Raw genomic sequence first — 6,070 nt, 5'->3', positions numbered from 1 at the left:
TAAGTAACCACATAATTGCTGTGCTTATTGGGTTACAGTGTGTTATCGTATATAATAAAAGGCTAATATGCAAATTGTCCCCTCCACCAGGTGTTCAACCAGGAGTTCAACCAGGGGCAGAGCTGGCTGGCCAACCGCCCTCGGCCCCTCCCCCCAGCCTGCCCAGCCCAATTGGCCCCAATCGGGCCAGGCTGGCCAGACCCCACCTGTGCACAAATTCGTGTACTGGGCTTCTAGTTAGTGTATAAATGGTTAACAAACCTAAGGGATTAGGAAAGCTTCCTTGAAGTAGTAATATCTGAGATGAGCACTGAAGGACAAGTTGTATTCATTTTAAAAACACATACACATACACACACAACTTGGGCATTTGAGGCATTGTAAATGGAGATAATACAAAATATTTCACAGGGATTAAATAAGATAATGTTATGTGGAATGACCAGCAGTGTCTGACATGCAGTAAACATTAAATGTCTTCCTTTCAGCCCAAGGCCCAATGACCAGGATGAAAGGGATCTGGGATTTACCCTTTAACAGGATTAAGTAGGATTTTCCTAAAAGGGTTAGACTCCCCCACTGTTTTACAAGGTCTCAGGATTGGACACTTGCCCACAGTGGCTTCCTTCTTAATGCAGCTACACCTAGATATTGGGTTTGGGTCCCAGAAGCAGCACACAAACCTATCAGCTCTTCCGGGGTACTCTGACCTGGTGAACTAATAAGAGATTCAAGGATGAACAGTAAGGCTGTTGCTCAGAATGGAATTTCTGTCTTGCAAAATAATCAGAGTCAGTCTTCTGTTTTCTATTTCATTCTATAAAAACAAATGATTCTATACTGCTTTGCACTAGGAACGGGAATTAGGTAGCTAAAGAGCCATTTTCATTTGTCATTATCTCTCCAGGGTTGAAATGTCAGTTACTATTAAGTAGGCTTCAGACCTCTAGGGTCAGAAGGTCCCTCACAGATAATTTGAGATCTTGCTCCCAGCATATGTCATCAGTTTGGCTCAAATAAACTCTTACTGGGAAAAAAAAAAGAAGAAGAATGTATCTCAGAGATAATTCTAGGCCAATCTCCTTTCATAAACAATCTAAGGATTCCAACACATACATTTATAACATACTTTTAAAACAATATACAAAACAAAAAATGTGTAAAATAGCTTGCCTCAGGTAAGTGGTAGAATAGAAACCAAGTCTCAAATAGTAAACCTTTTCCCACCTTCCTCATTTCACTACTAATATGCTTATGGGCAAATGCCATTTGTGGTCTCTAATCCTATATAATAAAAGGTTAATATGCAAATTGTCCCCTCGACCGGGAGTTCAACCAGGGGGTGGGGCTGGCCAGCCAACCTTTGGCCGGACCCCACCCATGCACGAATTTGTGTACCGGGCCTCTAGTCTTCTATAATGAATACTGTGAGGCTATAAAAACAGAGTATACACTCTCCTGGGCAATGTGAAATCAACCTTCTTCTTTTTTTAATTTCTTTTTGGGCCTCTGAAATCATCCCCACACCCCACCCCCAGCCCACATACCTTTTACTCTTGCATTTCTAATACTGGATTCCCAATTAATACTGAAAAATGAAGCCAGGTTTTTTTCACTATCACTTGCTTTTTTTGCCACTCTGACCACAATTTACATTTTTCTCCCGAAAGCCTCTTCTCATTATATCATTTCATTGGCTCAAAGTCCAGGATCTTGTTATGTGCACATAACAGGTCCACACGTAGATGAGAATCCTTGGATACAATTCCTCTCAAGGTGGAAACCTATAATGGAGAAAATAAGTTATTTGTCTTCCCCAAACACCCAATATATGAGCAAGGGATAGTGTAACAGAACTCCCATTCAAAAGGGAGGGTGGAGTGGAGGCATAACAATCACTGGTCCACAGCAATAAAATTATGGTCAGAAACTATGTAGATTGTCTCTGCCATGTTCCAAAGCAGCATTGTCATTACATGTGTTACATTCTATGAGAATCAGCTGTGTCTGCAGTGAACTTCTGTCCTCTAGGGAGGTGCTAATCTGGCGGTTGCCTGAGGCTATCAGGCAAATGCCTTTGTGCAGGGCTTGGGCAGGGCGGGTCGCACAGGATCAACAGGGTGGGCCAGAGAGAGCAGTTATGGCGGCTCTCAGTCCTGTCCCTAGGGGCTCTGCCTCTCTGAGTCCCAGCACCCGCTGCAAAACTCGGAGAGAAAGCTGCACTCGCTCTGACCGAAGCCAGACAGTCCCGCTTCTCCCGTTTGAGTCTGGGTCCCTAAAGACTCGCCCGTATCTGGAGCTCAGAGTCTGCGACTCCCTCCCGATTGAAAACGCCAACCGCGCCCTCCGCCGCCAGCCCGCTCCGCGCACTCCGCACCTCAGAATTTGACTTCAGCACTGCGCCTCCTCTGAGTGTCTGTATGCGTTTCTCTTTCCTCCTAGTTGTAGGACTTCCACTCAGCCAGCGTTCCTGTGGTTCTGGGTGATGTCCGTTCAGTTTTTTAGTTTCACTTTTGAAGTAGGTGTTCAAAGCAGCAAACTCCGGCGTTAACCTATGCCGCCATCTTGGTTCTCTCTACATGTGTTACATTCTATTTACCAACTAAGACAGACATTTGAAGACCATTTTTTCTAAAAAGTACAGCATCAACTACCCCCTCTAGTTTTTTAAAATAAACATCTAACATATCATCAAACCGTATGTCTGCAGAGGCTTCTAGGGGGAAGAAATATTAAATAACTACATGATATGCATGGTTTAGTGATTTTGCTTATAAATCAGTAAAACCAGGCTACAGTTCAATCATCTCTTCATTGAGATCACCTTAAAATTACACTTTTCAAAAGGAACAGTTTCATATTCTACTGTGCCCCTTACACAACAAAAAAGCAACCAATAGTTGGGAATCCTTCAGTAACATTTATTCAATTGCTGAGCCATACCTAATTTTCTTTTAAAAAAATCCTTATTGTTGAGAGTATTACAGATGTCCTTCCCCACCCCCATAGCCCTCTCCACCCAGTTCCTGCCCCACCCCAGGGCTTCACCACCCTACTGTGTCCATAGATAAGATCTTTGGTTAATCTCTTCCCATCCTCTCCTCCCCACTTCCCTCTGAGATTCGTCAGTCTGTTCCATGCTTCCATGCCTCTGATTGTTTTATTCACCAGTTTATTTGTTAATTAGATTTCTTGTTTGCTTATTTTGATTTTTAGATTCCTTTGTTGATATGTATTTGTTGCCATTATATTGTTCATATTTTTAATCTCTCCTCCTCCTCCTTCAATAATATCCTTCAACGTTTCATATAATACTAGTTTGGTGGTGATGAACTCCTTTAACTTTTTCTTGTTTGTGAAGCTCTTTATCTGACCCTCCATTCTAAATTAGAGCTTGGCTGGATAGAGTAATTTTGGTTGAAGGTCCTTACTATTCATCACTTTGAATATTTCTTGCCACTCCCTTTTGGCCTGCGAAGTTTCTGTTGAAAAATCAGCTGATAGTTGTATGGGCACTCCCTTGTAGATAACTGCTTTTTTCTTGCTGCTTTTAAGATTCTCACTTTGTAACCCTTGGCATTTTAATTATATGTCTTGGTGTGGGCCTCTTTGGGCCCCTTTTGTTTGGGACTCTTCCGTGCTTCCTGGACTTGTAAGTCTATTTCTTTCACCATGTAGGTAAAGTTTTCTGTCATTATTTCAAATAGGTTTTCAATATCTTGCTCTCTCTCTTCTGGTGACCCCATAATGCGAATGTTGGTATGCCTGAAGTTGTCCCAGAGGCTCCTTACACCTTCTTCATATTTTTGGATTTTTTTTGCTCTCTGATTGGGTGTTTTTTGCTTCCTCATATTAAAAAACATTGGTTTCTCAGAATCCTCTGCTCTACGGCTGAATCCTTGTAAATTGCTATTTAAGTTAGTGTAAGCTTAATTTCTGACTGGAACTTTTTTATGTCTTTGACATTCTCACTAAGATCCTTGAAAGTCTCATCAAGATCCTTGAGTAACCTTATAACCATGGTTTTGAACTCTGTATCCAGTAGTTTGCTTGCTTCCTTTTCTTTCATTTGTGACATGTTTCTTTGTCTCTGCATTTTGGCTGCTTCCTTGTGTTAGTTTCTATGTACTAGTTTCTACGTACTATGTCTCCTGGAATTGGGAAAGTGGCCTTGTATAGTAGGTGTCCTGTAGGGCCCAGTGGCTCAGCCTCCCCAGTCACCTGAGCTGGGCAGTTTAGGCATGCCCCTGTGTGTACACAGTCTTATAGTTGAGCCTTGATTGCTGTTGGTGTCACTGGGAGGAATTGACCTCCAGGCCAATTGGCTGTGAGGACCAGCTGCAGCTACAGTGGGGGAATACTGCTGTGCAAGAGGCTGTGAAGCAAGGTAAACTGGTGTTAGAGCTGGGCCTTGGGCCTTTTATTGATGGGTTTGAAGCATGCTGTCACCAGCGGTAGTTTGCCTGAGAGATTTTAGCAAAGTCTGAGGCCTGAGCCAGAACAGGCCTTTCACATAGAAAAGCTGCTGCAAATGGCTTGGGTGGGGCTGTAGATTGGACAGGGTGGGGTCTCAGGGGATCCCCAGAGTGGAGCAAACAGTGTGGGCAGGCTGAGACTCAGCTATGGCTCCCAGTCAGCCCTGTGACAGGGGAGGTCCCAGCATAGGAACAATGACCCTTTCGAGCACCCGTCTGGTGGAAAGCCACTCCTGAGTTTCTGCCCCAATTCCAGACAGTCCAGTTCCTCCCCATATGTGTCTGGGTCCCCAAGAGCCACTCAAGTGCTGGAGCTCAGAGGCATCAAGTCCAAATACGTTTGTGCGCTGGCCCTTTAAAAGGAACAGCTGCATCTCCAGCAGCCTGTGTGTGTCTGTCACAATCCCTGCTGGTGTTTACAGCCTGTAGTTACGGTGACTTCTCTTTCTAGCTCTGGAACCCTGGGCTGGGGGTCCAGTGTGGGCCTGAGACCCCTTGTTCCTCAGGGACAGCCTCTGCAGAGACAATCTTCCTCCCAAATAAAAAAGCAGCACATGCCCAGCTAGCATGGCTCAGTGGTTGAGCATTGACCTCTGAACTAGGAGGTCATAGTTCAATTCCCAGTCAGGGCACATGTCTGGGTTGTGGGCTTGATCCCCAATAGGGAGCGTGCAGGAGGCAGGCGATCAATGTTTCTCTCTCATCGTTGATATTTCGCTCTCTCTCCCCTCTCATTTCCTGAGATCAATAAAAATATATTTTTAAAAAATCAGTTTGTAACTTTTCCTCCCCAGTCGAGGGGAGTTGCTTCACTGGCCCAGGACAGTTCTAGAAGTTTGTACATGCTTTGAGCTCCTTGGCTGTGAGTTGAAGGGATGTGCTGAATCCCTGAGCCCGAAGGACACCACCATCCCCAAAAGCAGAGCACGGCCTCCAGCATCTACAGGACCTGGAGCCTGAGTTCCTTCAGCTGGTCTCCCTCTATGCGTGGCTGAGAAGGCAGGGCAAATTCAATGCCTGGACTGCTGAGAGGAACTCTGCCTTCGAGTGCTGGTCTCCTAGAAGTGAGTGACAGATATCATCATGCAGGGGGCCTGAAATGTTGGCCACATCCCGAGTGTGGCAGCCTACAAGGTGGCCCACAGTGATGGTGCGTGAACAGGACTGCGTACAGGAACCAGGGGCTGTAGACCGCAAGGTCTTCCCAGGTAACTAGGACAATAATTCCCACAAGAACATCTGAGATGCCCTTCTTGGCTTGCTTTTTGTGCATCCTGCCCATAGCCTGGCACAACCGAATCACTCTGCATGTGGAGCTGCTGGGCTGTTAGTAGGCCCCGCTAGTGACCAGGGCAGCCATGGGACACCTGCCCCTTCCCTGGTCCTCCTGACCTTCTGCCTCCTCCACCAACCCCCTTCCTGATTATAGTGACAGGGGTGGGAGGGGCATGGGTTGGGTTCAGTTACCTCTACCTCTCTCCATCCTCCTCACACCTCACCTCCCACATACCCATCTCCCACCTCTCCCTGGTGCCCAGCACTCATTCCATCCCATTTTCTTAGGCGTGTGGGAGTTGAATAGGTCTGGGATGGTC

Source organism: Myotis myotis, unplaced genomic scaffold (genome assembly GCF_014108235.1).
Source record: "Myotis myotis isolate mMyoMyo1 unplaced genomic scaffold, mMyoMyo1.p scaffold_m19_p_18, whole genome shotgun sequence".
NCBI classification, from domain to species: domain Eukaryota; kingdom Metazoa; phylum Chordata; class Mammalia; order Chiroptera; family Vespertilionidae; genus Myotis; species Myotis myotis.
Note: the sequence above shows the minus strand (reverse complement) of the source record.